The sequence below is a fragment of the Pseudophryne corroboree genome, chromosome 1, assembly GCF_028390025.1.
Source record: "Pseudophryne corroboree isolate aPseCor3 chromosome 1, aPseCor3.hap2, whole genome shotgun sequence".
NCBI lineage: Eukaryota > Metazoa > Chordata > Amphibia > Anura > Myobatrachidae > Pseudophryne > Pseudophryne corroboree.
The window spans coordinates 911,054,043-911,067,097 of record NC_086444.1 but is presented as its reverse complement, the minus strand read 5'-3'; positions in this window follow the sequence as shown (position 1 = coordinate 911,067,097).

Here is a 13,055-nt window from a genome sequence, read left to right as displayed (position 1 = left end):
CATTGCTACCACCTCCAGTTTGGATGCTCCCGAAGAAAAGACTAGCTAGCATGTTTGAAGTATCTTGAGAAAAGTGCGTAGCCAGAATATGTATGGTATAACAGGACAGAAAACTATATCATAGGGTGGTCTCCACTTGTATCATAGGGCCTCTGCTCTGTATGCTATGTGTTACTGTGGCACCCACCTCTCCAGATGTACTGTGTTGGGTGGTATTCATGTGACCGACGGTCAGTAGACTGACGGTCACTTAACTTTCCCCCAAATCCCGCCCCCTCACTATTCCGATGGTCGGCATGTCGACCAACAGGGACTATTTCCACTCGTGGGTGTCCATAGAGTGGGAATAGAACCTGTGGCGACCGCAGATCACCACCGAGCCTGCAAGGGGCATGCTGCACTCGCCACTCCCCGCCGGGATCCTGGCGTCGGTATGCTGCCGGGATCTTAGCATCGGTATGCTGACCGGTGGTCAGGAGACCATCGGTCAGCCATACCACACCCACTGTGTTAACTCAGCACAGATCCCTGAGTATTATAGCAACCTGACACACAGCTAAGGACTGGACCCAGCACAGATGCTCTCACAGGCCTAGGCCATCTCAGCACCACCTGTTCTCCTCTACAGGGTTGCTTCTCCTATCAGAAATGTCTGTCCAATTCTTTCTACAGGCTGCAGGCTTCTCCTCAGTCCCTCCTCACACAATCATATGTCAGCTTTGCAGAGTACCTTTCTCCCCCTTGACCAGATGCTCACATGAGGCTAATCTCAAGGGGTGATTTTTGTAGTATTTAGCAGTTGCTGCCCAGAATTCACTGCGTGTTGAGGCAGCAGCACAGATCTGCTCTCACCACCAGTCCCAACTGACTCAAATTCCTCCTTTTCTGTCCTCATGGCTCTCGCTCATCCTGCTCACTAGCCTCCTCTCTCCTCTTAGAAGTCCTTCTCACTGTCATTTTCTCACTGCAGTCCAGTCCTACTGTTTCCTGCAAATAACAGCATCAAAAACAGTATAAAAAAACACACTGTGGCAAATGGGACATTCATTTGCATCCAGCAATATAAGACTTGTATGTAATGTCTACGTGTATATTGTAATAGAGTCTGGGACACATCATGGTTGCCAGCCTGTCCTCTATGAAAACTCATGGCTACATAGATAAGGTAAGGGCCATAATTTATTTATTTATTAGCAGTTTCTTATATAGCGCAGCATATTCCGTTGCGCTTTACAATTAGAACAACAGTTATAGAACAAAACAGGGCAAAGACATACATAGCGGTAGGAAGGCCCTGCTCGCAAGCTTACAATCTAGAGGGAAATAGGTATTGATACACAAGGATAGATGCAACCTGTTACATAATGTTTCCCCAGATTGCTAGCTTCTTAGTGGGTTGTATGATATGATCACCCAGCAATGTTGGAAGACAAAATGTGAGGTTATGGGGACTGTGCAGAGGGAATGTAACTGGATAGGGAAGCATTGAAGGTTATGTGTGTGGGTCAGGAATTTGGTAGGCTTGTCTGAAGAGATGAGTTTTCAGGGAACGTTTAAAGGTTTGGAGACTAGTGGAGAGTCTTATTGTGCGTGGGAGGGCATTCCACAGAGTGGGTGAGCCCAGGTAAAGTCCTTTAATTTTGAGTGGGAACAGGTAATACATCTGGATGAGAGACGCAGATCTTGTGCAGAGCGGAGGGGTCTGGTAGGGAGATATTTTGAGATGAGTGAGGAGATGTATGATGGTGCCATAAACTAACCTCTGACTCCCCACTATACATCAGTGTCCTCTACTCCCATATCTAAGAAGCTTTAAACTATACTTAGGAGCAACATTACAGAAAGTTAGGCCAGGTCGAGAAACCTGACCTATTAAAACCTAAGAATACAGCTGTTTAAAAAGAAAATCTTGTTTCTCACTGCCCAGGTACACAGCATTGAGAGAGTTAAGGAAAGGGTGGGGGCAGCAGCTGTGAGGGTGTTATATCTGCCCCTCTCAACAACACTGGGTTGATCATTTTCTGAGGGAACAGCCAAGAGCTGGGGATGCACCATATATCTTACATTGTGAAATCACTCCACACAGAAGGCTTACCTGCTGTTGAGTAAGTTAGGTTTTCTGAAATTATTATCCTCTTTTGTTTATTTGAAATTGTATCCTAATCGGTGTGTACTTTTAAATATTTCTCATAATCTTTGTAACTCTTTTTTGTAACTGAAGCTCTAAAGATATTCTTGAAACTAAGGGGTATATTCAATTGAAGTCGAAAACTGCCGTCTGTCGAAAAGACGGCAGTTTTCGACTTTTTAAGGTCGAATCCTGATTCGACCTATTCAATAAATCCCTAAGTTTTTCGACAAGTCGATGAATTCGACTTGTCGAAAAGCACGTGGATTGGCGGAATAGCTGCCGATCCACGTGCTTGTGTTGAAAACCTTTTCGACCATCTCAGTCCGCCATAAAAACATGTTGGACTGAGATGAGGGATTAGAGCAGGAGAGAGGAGAGAGCTGCAGGGAGACGGGGGGACAGCCACGGGCAGCCAGGGGAGATCAGCACTACAGCACAGTGCTGCAGCAGGATGTCACACAGCTGCAACGCTCACGGCAGCTTCCATCCAGCTCCAGCAAGTGAGATCACGCTTGCTGGAGCCGGGTGGACACTGCCGTGAGGTTGGGCGGCTGTGTGACATTCTCCTGCAGCGCTGATCTCCTGCGTCTGCCTGCGGCTGTACCCCGCTGGTCTCCCCGCAGCTCACCCCCCCACACACTCCTCCTCTGGTTACCTCATCTCAATTCGACTTGAAAAAATGTCCTTGACCGCCTCTGCCTGATTGATAGGTAGAGGCGATCACATTTTCTGCACCCATCAGGAAATGCGGGCGCATGCACAAGACGGGCACTGCACTTGCGCCCGCATCTTTTTTGTATGTTTTGCGGTTGGATCTCTTACTGCAATTAAACCTGAATTAGGCCATACAGTATGTCCTGATTTTCTTCAACTCTGCTTATCACTCACTGTCTACCAAATCCTGCATCTTGTACATGGCTTGATGGATTTGAAGCAAACTTGGTCAACATACCCATCATTATCCAACTTAAAATACTGGTGGGGTTTAACTAAAAAAAATCCATCCCTTTTGGGGTCAGGTCCATATATCTAATAAATACAAAATTAATTGGTCTGTTTGTTTGTCTATCCGGACACCCTTACACTGTTTGCGATGAAACCAATGCGAGGTGGCACAATTGGATCCTGGCCAGATTTTAAGGGGGTTAGAGTCCTGGTTAGACAGTGGAATTCGTCATGCAGAACTTTGACCCAGGGAGTCCGTTCCATGCCTTCCACTGAATGGATTTGGAAGAAAACTTCACAGAGTGCTAACATTGGATCCCAGAACAATGCAATGAGGATAATTTTTTTACAAAGTGAGCTTCAAATAGTTACAATTTTTTAGCTTTCTATGCTGAGTCAGATAGCTCAATGAATAGAGTGTCTGACTGCATTGCAACAGGTGATTGGTTCGAATCCAGGGCACTATATGTCAGCATCTTAAAATTTAATAAAGGACAGTGTGACTGAATAACAAAGATCTCTCAAGTTAAATTGATGAATGTTGTATAGGTGTTAGTGATGGAAGGGGTGTGGAAGGGGTGGAAGTAGGAGACGGGGGGAAGGTTAAGAGATGCTGTGCTTCAAAAAGGGGAGGGAAGCTACAAGTGAAAGTAATTAAAACAGATAACTGACAAGTGCCTTCAACAGCACCCCCTACCCTGCGGCGCTATGTGTGGAGGCACACTCTGCACCACCCTAGTTACGGCCCTGACGGAATGCACCAGGTAGAACTTTGACCCTGGGAACCTGTTCTGGGCCTTCTACTTTGGATCCCAGTAAACATACTAGGGGGTTGGGGACCCAGGAAGAACTCCCATTGGTGTATGCTGGACAGAAATTTAACCCAAAGAGCCTCTTCAGGGCCTTCCACTGGATGGATTTTGTGGAAAACTTCACAGAGTGGTAACATTGGATTCCAAAAGACATACTATGGAGTTGGGGTCCTGGTCGGACCTCCCACTTTGACACAGGGAGCCTGTTCTGGGCTTTCCACTGAATGGATTTGGAAGAAAACTTCACAGAGTGGTAACATTGGATCCCAGTAGACATACTAGGGGGTTCAGGCCCCAGGCGAGACTCCCATTGGTGTCCACTGGGTAGAAATGTAACCCGGGGAGCACCTTCTTGGCTTTCCACTTGATGGATGTTGAGGAAAACATCAGAGAGTGGTAACATTGGATTCCAAAAGACATACTATGGGGTTGCGGTCCTGGTTGGACCTGCCATTTGTGTACACTGGGCAGAACTTTGACACAGGGAGCCTGCTCTGGGCCTTGCACTAGATGGATTTAGATACAAATTTTAATGAACTGTAATAACTGACAGAAATAACCATAATTCAATTACCTGAAATAACTGACTGAAATAAACATAGATCAATGTATTAAAACATCTGACAGAAATGGAGGTGGTAAGACAAAAATTGCTGTGTGCCCAAAAGCCTTGGCATAGCAATATTGACAACAGAAGGAAAAATGTAAACCCATCTTGCAATGGAAAAGTGTTTATAAAACTGAACAGAAAGAAAAGTTGGGGATCAGGAATACTGATGACACCCCAAAAACCAAAACAACACCGGGCAACAACATCAAGGGTTTGTTGGAAGAGTTACTAAGCCACTAATTATTTCTAATATGTTGACAGTTACAGCCAACTCATTGATAACTTTTAATAACTGGACATTTTAAATTGGGCAACGGCATGTACTTCAGCTAGCAGGATATAAACATTCAATGTATAGTAGGTCATATAACAATTTCATAAGTAAATATGATTATGGTGTTTTGTTCTACTACAGTATTCTGAAGTAGTTTTATTAATTACTAGCTGAAGTACCCGGCGTTGCCCGGGATTTTAAGAATGTTTGTTTACAAAAATTAATTTAAATATTAAACACACACAGTATAAATAACATAGTATAAAAAAATTTTTATACACATCAATAAAATGAAAACACAATTTAAAAAATATATAAATTTTCGCTTTTAAATATTAGATAAGTACCGATATAGATCCTCCTCCCCCAAACACTCCACAGTTTCTTATATAGCACAGCACATTATGTATCTCCTGATATATTCTGTGCTGCTGGGGGACCGTGCTACTTCCACTATATAACTCTCAGTGTGTGGGTTCGTGCTACCTCCATTCCCCTCCTCACATCATGTCACTGACCCTGTCACATGCAGCCCTGTCATCACTGACATATCATGCATGTCCTGATATAGTCTGTGCTGCTGGCCCACCCCTAGGGGTGCTAGTGGTGTGTTACCCGCACAGTGTTTGTTCCCAGAGTGTAAGTCATATGTGTAGCAAGTTTGGTGTAAATTGCTCCAGGCATTCCAGAGTTATGCTGTCTGCTGAAAATCTCTGTGCTGCTGCCTCAACCCTAGGGGTGCTAGGGGTGTCTTACCCCCACAGTGTTTGTTCCCAGCTTGTAAGTCATATGTGTACCAAGTTTTTTGTAAATTGGTTTAGACATTATGGAGTTATGCTGTGTCCTAAAATACTCTGTGCTGCTGCCCCACCGCTAGGGGTGTCTAACCCCCACAGTGTTTGTTTCCCAAGTGTAAGTCATATGTGTACCAAGTTTGTTGTAAAATGGTCTAGCCATTCGGGAGTTATGCTGTCTCCTGAAATACTCTGTGCCACTGTCCCACCCCTAGGGGTGCTAGCGGTGTCTAACCCCCACAGAGTTTGTTCCAAGATTTTAAGTCAGATGTGTACCAAATTTGGAGTAAATTGCTCCACGCCTTCCACAGTTTTGCTGTCTGCTGACATACTCTGTGCTGCTGTCCCACCCCTAGGGGTGCTAGGGGTGTCTGACCCCCACAGTGTTGGTACACATATGACTTACACTCTGGGAACAAACACTGTGGGGGTAAGACACCCCTAGCACCCCTAGGGGTGGGACAGCAGCACAGAGTATGTCAGCAGACAGCAAAACTGTGGAAGGCCAGGAGCAATTTACACCAAACTTGGTACACATCTGACTTAAAATCTCGGAACAAAGTTTGTTGTACTGTAAATTGCTGCAGGCATTCCAGAGTTATGCTGTCTGCTGAAATACTCAGTGCTGCTGCCTCACCCCTAAGGGTGCTAGGGGTGTCTTCCTCCCACAGTGTTTGTTGCCAGATTGTTAGGCATATGTGTACCAATTTTGGAGTACATTGCTCCAGCAATTCCGGAGTTATGCTGTCTCCTGATATACTCTGTGCTGCTGTCTCCCTTCCTAGGGGTGCTAGGGATTTCAAATATTTTTAGTTGCCTCCACCATGTTTTAATACACTTGTATATAGAATTTCATGATCATCGCTTGTAAACTGTGGATTTGTATAGAAAATAATACAGACAGAATGATAGAAGGACAAATTTTCATTTTTATATATTAGATTATTCATATACTCAGTTCACTAAATACTTTCATACATATGTTCTCCTGGTTTTTGACTGTGTAAATTTTACACTAATCAAAGCACTTAAAATACGTGATTTTCTACTTTTCCCTTGCGTGTTCTAGTTTGTCAGCTTTTTAAGTTATATTTCTTCATTGATGTTAAAATAAAAGTCTATTGGATGGATTGGACCATTTCTGGCCAATCACCATAAACTTAGTCAGAAGCTTCTATCCAGGTCCATACCATTATTGTACAATGAAATTTAAATCAAATAAGGTTTACTTCCCATATAAACACTGGAGTTTGAATTGTGTGACAATGATCACAATAAAAAAAAAATAATAATACATAATAATAGCTTTACTAATAATTAGAGGTGAGTAGTCTGGATATGGAAGAATCTGACAGAACCTAAATGTGGTGTATTGAGTAGAACTGTATTACTACTTGGATACTTTTGCCAAATCCAGATCTTAAATTGAGGCAAAATGTAATTTTCCCTGGAAATCTTGGATGTTGCATGTTTTGAATCACATGTTCACTTCTTTCCACTCTCTGCCGCCACGGTACACTTGCGCGCGCGTGTGTGTGTGTGTGTGTGTGTGTGTGTGTGTGTGTGCGCGCGTGTTGCTTCTAAATGTCAATCTTAAGTGTTGGAGCTGGTTGGAGAAGCTCAAATCAGTCAGTTTGTATTTTGTAATCTCCAAGAATGGGCATCGCACCAGGATATATTTTAAAAGCAAGATACAGTATACCTATTATGAGGATTGTCACATTGTATATCTCTCCAAGGGTACCACTCTAAAATAAGTACATATACATAAAGCAAAAAGAAAAATAACCTCTCAACAACAAAGGCGGCTGTGATAAGTCACACATTCCTAACTGATACAGAGCCATGGTGATTGGCTCAAAAATGTCTAATATCTCCTATATATTAGCCCTGTGACTCTGTGCCTGCATTTCTAACGCTGGGTGGAGTCACAGACCTGGGCGGACTTAGCAGCTCCTGGCCTGTCCCAGTGGTAGCAAACCACACACCATTAGCAGAAGGGACCAGCAGCCACAGATTCAACAGACCATTCCCACGCACAAACCAGCAGCGCACTGACGCCCCACACTGCCAGGTAAGCATGGACACCCACACAGCCAAACCCCACACCACCCCTCCCCTGCAAACACCCACCACCACCTAGCACACCCACCTTCCCCACCACGGCGGGACACACACCCGCTACCGAGGCCGCCGCTAACCCCCCTACCATCTGTAAGAGTGCAGCCGCGCCGCGGCCACACACTCACGGCTAAACGCCCTCCACACCTCCGCCGCACACACCAATCCCCAACACCGCTGCACACAATGTGGCACAGAGCGGCCGACACCAGTCCACAAGCCTCCCACACTACCACGCCAGCTCCCTCTGGCCTTCACCAGCCCCGTCACCCACCGCCCGACAGAGCTGCATATACCACTCCTCCCCTCCCCACTACCGCTGCACACACTGTCACGGAGGGCACTCTCCCTCACAACCACGCCAGCTCCCTCTGCCCTTCACCAGCCCCGTCACCCGCACCTGTCTTCCGCCGCCCGACACGCCTCTCGCCACTCCCGCATCACCCAGCGCAACCTTTACCCAACACCCTCCCCATGCACCCGCAGCCCCCACCACCATCAGTCACGCAATCATACATGGCTTACATACGAACCAGCAGCAGCGCACCCACATACACCCCTGCCCCACCTTGGGAGGAAAGCTGATCTTGGGAAGGGGGTGGGGAGGGAGTGAAAGGGAGAGAGAACGGGATGCCTGATATTGTGGGGGAAGGGGGAGGAGGGTGATGCCTTATAAAGGGGGGGGGGGATCACTGAGAATGGGCCAGCGGGATGGCTCATTTTATGGGATGGGGGGGGGGCATCTATTATTGTGTGCCTTTATTCTCTCTTGGCAGGGTGGGGGTGCCCCAGGATACTGCTGCAATGGGAAATTTTTCTTTTTACACCTGCCGCTGGGGACAGGAGTGCACACATCCCTGTCACCCCCACCCAGGCAGCTGCGGGTGATGCTGCTGTGGACCTGCACAGGGTCCCGCCGTTTTGCTGATGGTGGCTCACGGTACAGTGTGGGACGGAGTCCCCTGTATCATACAGTTTGTGCTGGGTTAGTGGGGAGGCCTGGAACCTTCACTGTGGCCCCTGTGTTTCCACACTGTGTGTCCACGCCACTCTACCACACACACGACAAGAACTCAGCCACCTGACCAACCCTCAGTGCACCGCACAATATAAAATCAATACAAATCTCCACCATACCTACCACCCATTTAACAGACATACATCACCCCCTAACAGCACACACAGCTCTACACACCCTTCGCCTTTCACAAAGCCCATCCCCAACACATACCCACCAAAAACCACCCACCATCACCATGTGACACTCAAACTTCCATGACGCCTTACAACACCCTCACCCATTCCCATTCACCCCACACCCACTATTCCTACAATTCCTATGTCTTTTGTTCCCTACAACATCCATCAATGCTAGCCCCAAGCATACACACCCAACTGCACCCTTACACCATCCTGCCTAATCATGCACCACCCACACCATCTTGGCCACCCACAGGCCACCTCAATTACACCTCACAACCACAAGGGTGTGCAAGGGTTAAGGGGGCGTAGCCCCTTACGACGGTGTGAAGAGCGCCCGTAGGGCGCGATGAATCACCTAGTTATTCAATACTACACTAATGTACTTCAGCAGTCACTGTCTCGCACTGAGCTATACAGTAGGTTTGGGCTTGATACAAAGGTTTACCTACTGTTGTAATAGAACATGTACTGTAAATTGGTTATGTTAAACTTAGATGTTGTCTAATTCAGGATAATGGAGGCTGACACTGTATAATGTGTAGAGTAACCTCTAGCCAACGTTCCCAATTAAGTGAGAAAAAATAGTGTGGCTGTAGACAGTTACATCAGTGTTGTTATATATGAATCTTATTATTTTTAGTAGTGTAATGATGTACTGTATCTAAATATCACAGAATTATATCCAATGCAGATACTTTCATTAGGAGTTCTATTATCCACACTCCACTTAATATTGTCTCCTATGGTATATTTAACAGGGAGAATATACCATGCTCTGTAGTATTATTGTGTGTCCACAAGGAAATATCAAGGATGACATTAAACTCTGAGACATACATTAGGAGTTCTGATAACCACACTCCACTTTAATTTTGTCTCCTAAGTGTGGCTAATAGGAGTGATACTCTGTTCCCATTAGTTATTGTGATAAATCTTAGTAATTGGCCCAAATAATCAGGGCTTGTTCTGTAGCTTGATTCTGTAGAGGCAAAACACTTAAACCATATAGGGGGAGATGTAGTATTACTGGCCTTTCTCCTATTATTTCTTAGGACCTACTTCACCCATTTAGCGAAGCAGGTCCCTGCAATGGCGGAATGTATTATTTTGTATTTTGCCTAAAGAGGGAGAGTGTTAATTTACCTCTTAGGCGAAATGCGCTCTCCCTCTTTCGGCTTACATTGATCACGGATTGGGAGTCTGGACTCACTATGCCTATGTCTGGTTGATTTCCTCCCAGCAGCACATGTGCTTGTGTGTTAGTGCATGCATGCTTCTGCTGGATAGACACCATAACAGGTCTGTCCAGTCACTGGAGGTGCTGAAAGGAGCATTCTAGGGGTAGGAGCACATTACACTGCAAGGGAGCCCTGGAACAAATCAAACTTTATTATAAAGAAACAACAACAAAAAAACAACAGAATAGTGATGTCGGAAATCGGAAAAACCGGAAGGTCAGTGAAAATGACCATTTATACATTGGCTTGCCTATCAGCACTCTAACTTGCAAAAAGGAGCACCGATAATGACAGGGACACATAGCATCCCCATATTTTTGCACACAGCACCACAGTAATACATGGGGAGAAAGCGGTATCTGCAATACATACCGTGTGCAGTTGCCACTAAACCCCATAATGCTGGATGATACAGCTCCCCCATAGTTAGAACTGAAATACGGTATAGTATATATATAGTACAACATGCTTATCGATATCAATTACCTTTCCTTATCTCATTGTTTATTCATGGGCTGTGGTGGCAGCTCCACGTAGCTAAAACTATTACTTACAGTACTCTTTTGAGTTTTTGTATTATGCTATAGAATAGGAGAAACCCTGTTATAGCACTGGCAATAGTAGTACTTTTTCAACTTCCACTTGTCTGAAAAGTTCTGTGGGAAGAAAGTGCAGGACAGGCAACTCCTATTCCATACAGTATCAGAAAACTACTGATATGAGTATTAAGGTAACATTTTGTAATGGATGTGTGATGTGTAAAAAAGAAAAAAGGAAAACAGGTATTATCTAGAGATGAGCGGGTTCGGTTTCTCTGAATCCGAACCCGCCAGAACTTCATGTTTTTTTTCACGGGTCCGAGCGACTCGGATCTTCCCGCCTTGCTCGGTTAACCCGAGCGCGCCCGAACGTCATCATGACGCTGTCGGATTCTCGCGAGGCTCGGATTCTATCGCGAGACTCGGATTCTATATAAGGAGCCGCGCGTCGCCGCCATTTTCACACGTGCATTGAGATTGATAGGGAGAGGACGTGGCTGGCGTCCTCTCCATTTAGATTATAAGAGACTGAGAGAGATTTACTGGAGCTGACTAGGAGGAGTACTGTTACTGTAGAAGTGTAGAGACTGAGTGGAGAGAGTTTACTAGTGAGGACAGTGCAGTTTACTTTATAATCCGTTCTCTGCCTGAAAAAAGCGATACACACAGTGACTCAGTCAGTCACATACCATATCTGTGTGCACTGCTCAGGCTCAGGCCAGTGTGCTGCATCATCTATTATCTATATATAATATTATATATATCTGTCTGACTGCTCAGCTCACACAGCTTATAATTGTGGGGGAGACTGGGGAGCACTACTGCAGTGCCAGTTATAGGTTATAGCAGGAGCCAGGAGTACATAATATATTATATAGTGAGTGACCACCAGACACACAGTGCAGTTTATTTAATATATCCGTTCTCTGCCTGAAAAAAGCGATACACACAGTGACTCAGTCAGTCACATACCATATCTGTGTGCACTGCTCAGGCTCAGGCCAGTGTGCTGCATCATCTATTATCTATATATAATATTATATATATCTGTCTGACTGCTCAGCTCACACAGCTTATAATTGTGGGGGAGACTGGGGAGCACTACTGCAGTGCCAGTTATAGGTTATAGCAGGAGCCAGGAGTACATAATATATTATATAGTGAGTGACCACCAGACACACAGTGCAGTTTATTTAATATATCCGTTCTCTGCCTGAAAAAAGCGATACACACAGTGACTCAGTCAGTCACATACCATATCTGTGTGCACTGCTCAGGCTCAGGCCAGTGTGCTGCATCATCTATTATCTATATATAATATTATATATATCTGTCTGACTGCTCAGCTCACACAGCTTATAATTGTGGGGGAGACTGGGGAGCACTACTGCAGTGCCAGTTATAGGTTATAGCAGGAGCCAGGAGTACATAATATATTATATAGTGAGTGACCACCAGACACACAGTGCAGTTTATTTAATATATCCGTTCTCTGCCTGAAAAAAGCGATACACACAGTGACTCAGTCAGTCACATACCATATCTGTGTGCACTGCTCAGGCTCAGGCCAGTGTGCTGCATCATCTATTATCTATATATAATATTATATATATCTGTCTGACTGCTCAGCTCACACAGCTTATAATTGTGGGGGAGACTGGGGAGCACTACTGCAGTGCCAGTTATAGGTTATAGCAGGAGCCAGGAGTACATAATATATTATATAGTGAGTGACCACCAGACACACAGTGCAGTTTATTTAATATATCCGTTCTCTGCCTGAAAAAAGCGATACACACAGTGACTCAGTCAGTCACATACCATATCTGTGTGCACTGCTCAGGCTCAGGCCAGTGTGCTGCATCATCTATATATATTATATATCTGTCTGACTGCTCAGCTCACACAGCTTATAATTGTGGGGGAGACTGGGGAGCACTACTGCAGTGCCAGTTATAGGTTATAGCAGGAGCCAGGAGTACATATTATATTAAAATTAAACAGTGCACACTTTTGCTGCAGGAGTGCCACTGCCAGTGTGACTGACCAGTGACCTGACCACACTGACCACCAGTATAGTTAGTAGTATACTTATATTGTGATTGCCTGAAAAAGTTAAACACTCGTCGTGTGACTTCACTTGTGTGTTTTTTTTTTTTTTTATTCTATAAAAATAAAACTCATTCTGCTGACAGACAGTGTCCAGCAGGTCCGTCATTATATAATATATAATATATACCTGTCCGGCTGCAGTAGTGATATATATATATTTTTTATATCATTTATCATCCAGTCGCAGCAGACACAGTACGGTAGTTCACGGCTGTGGCTACCTCTGTGTCTCTGCACTCGGCAGGCAGTCCGTCCATAATTGTAATACCACCTAAC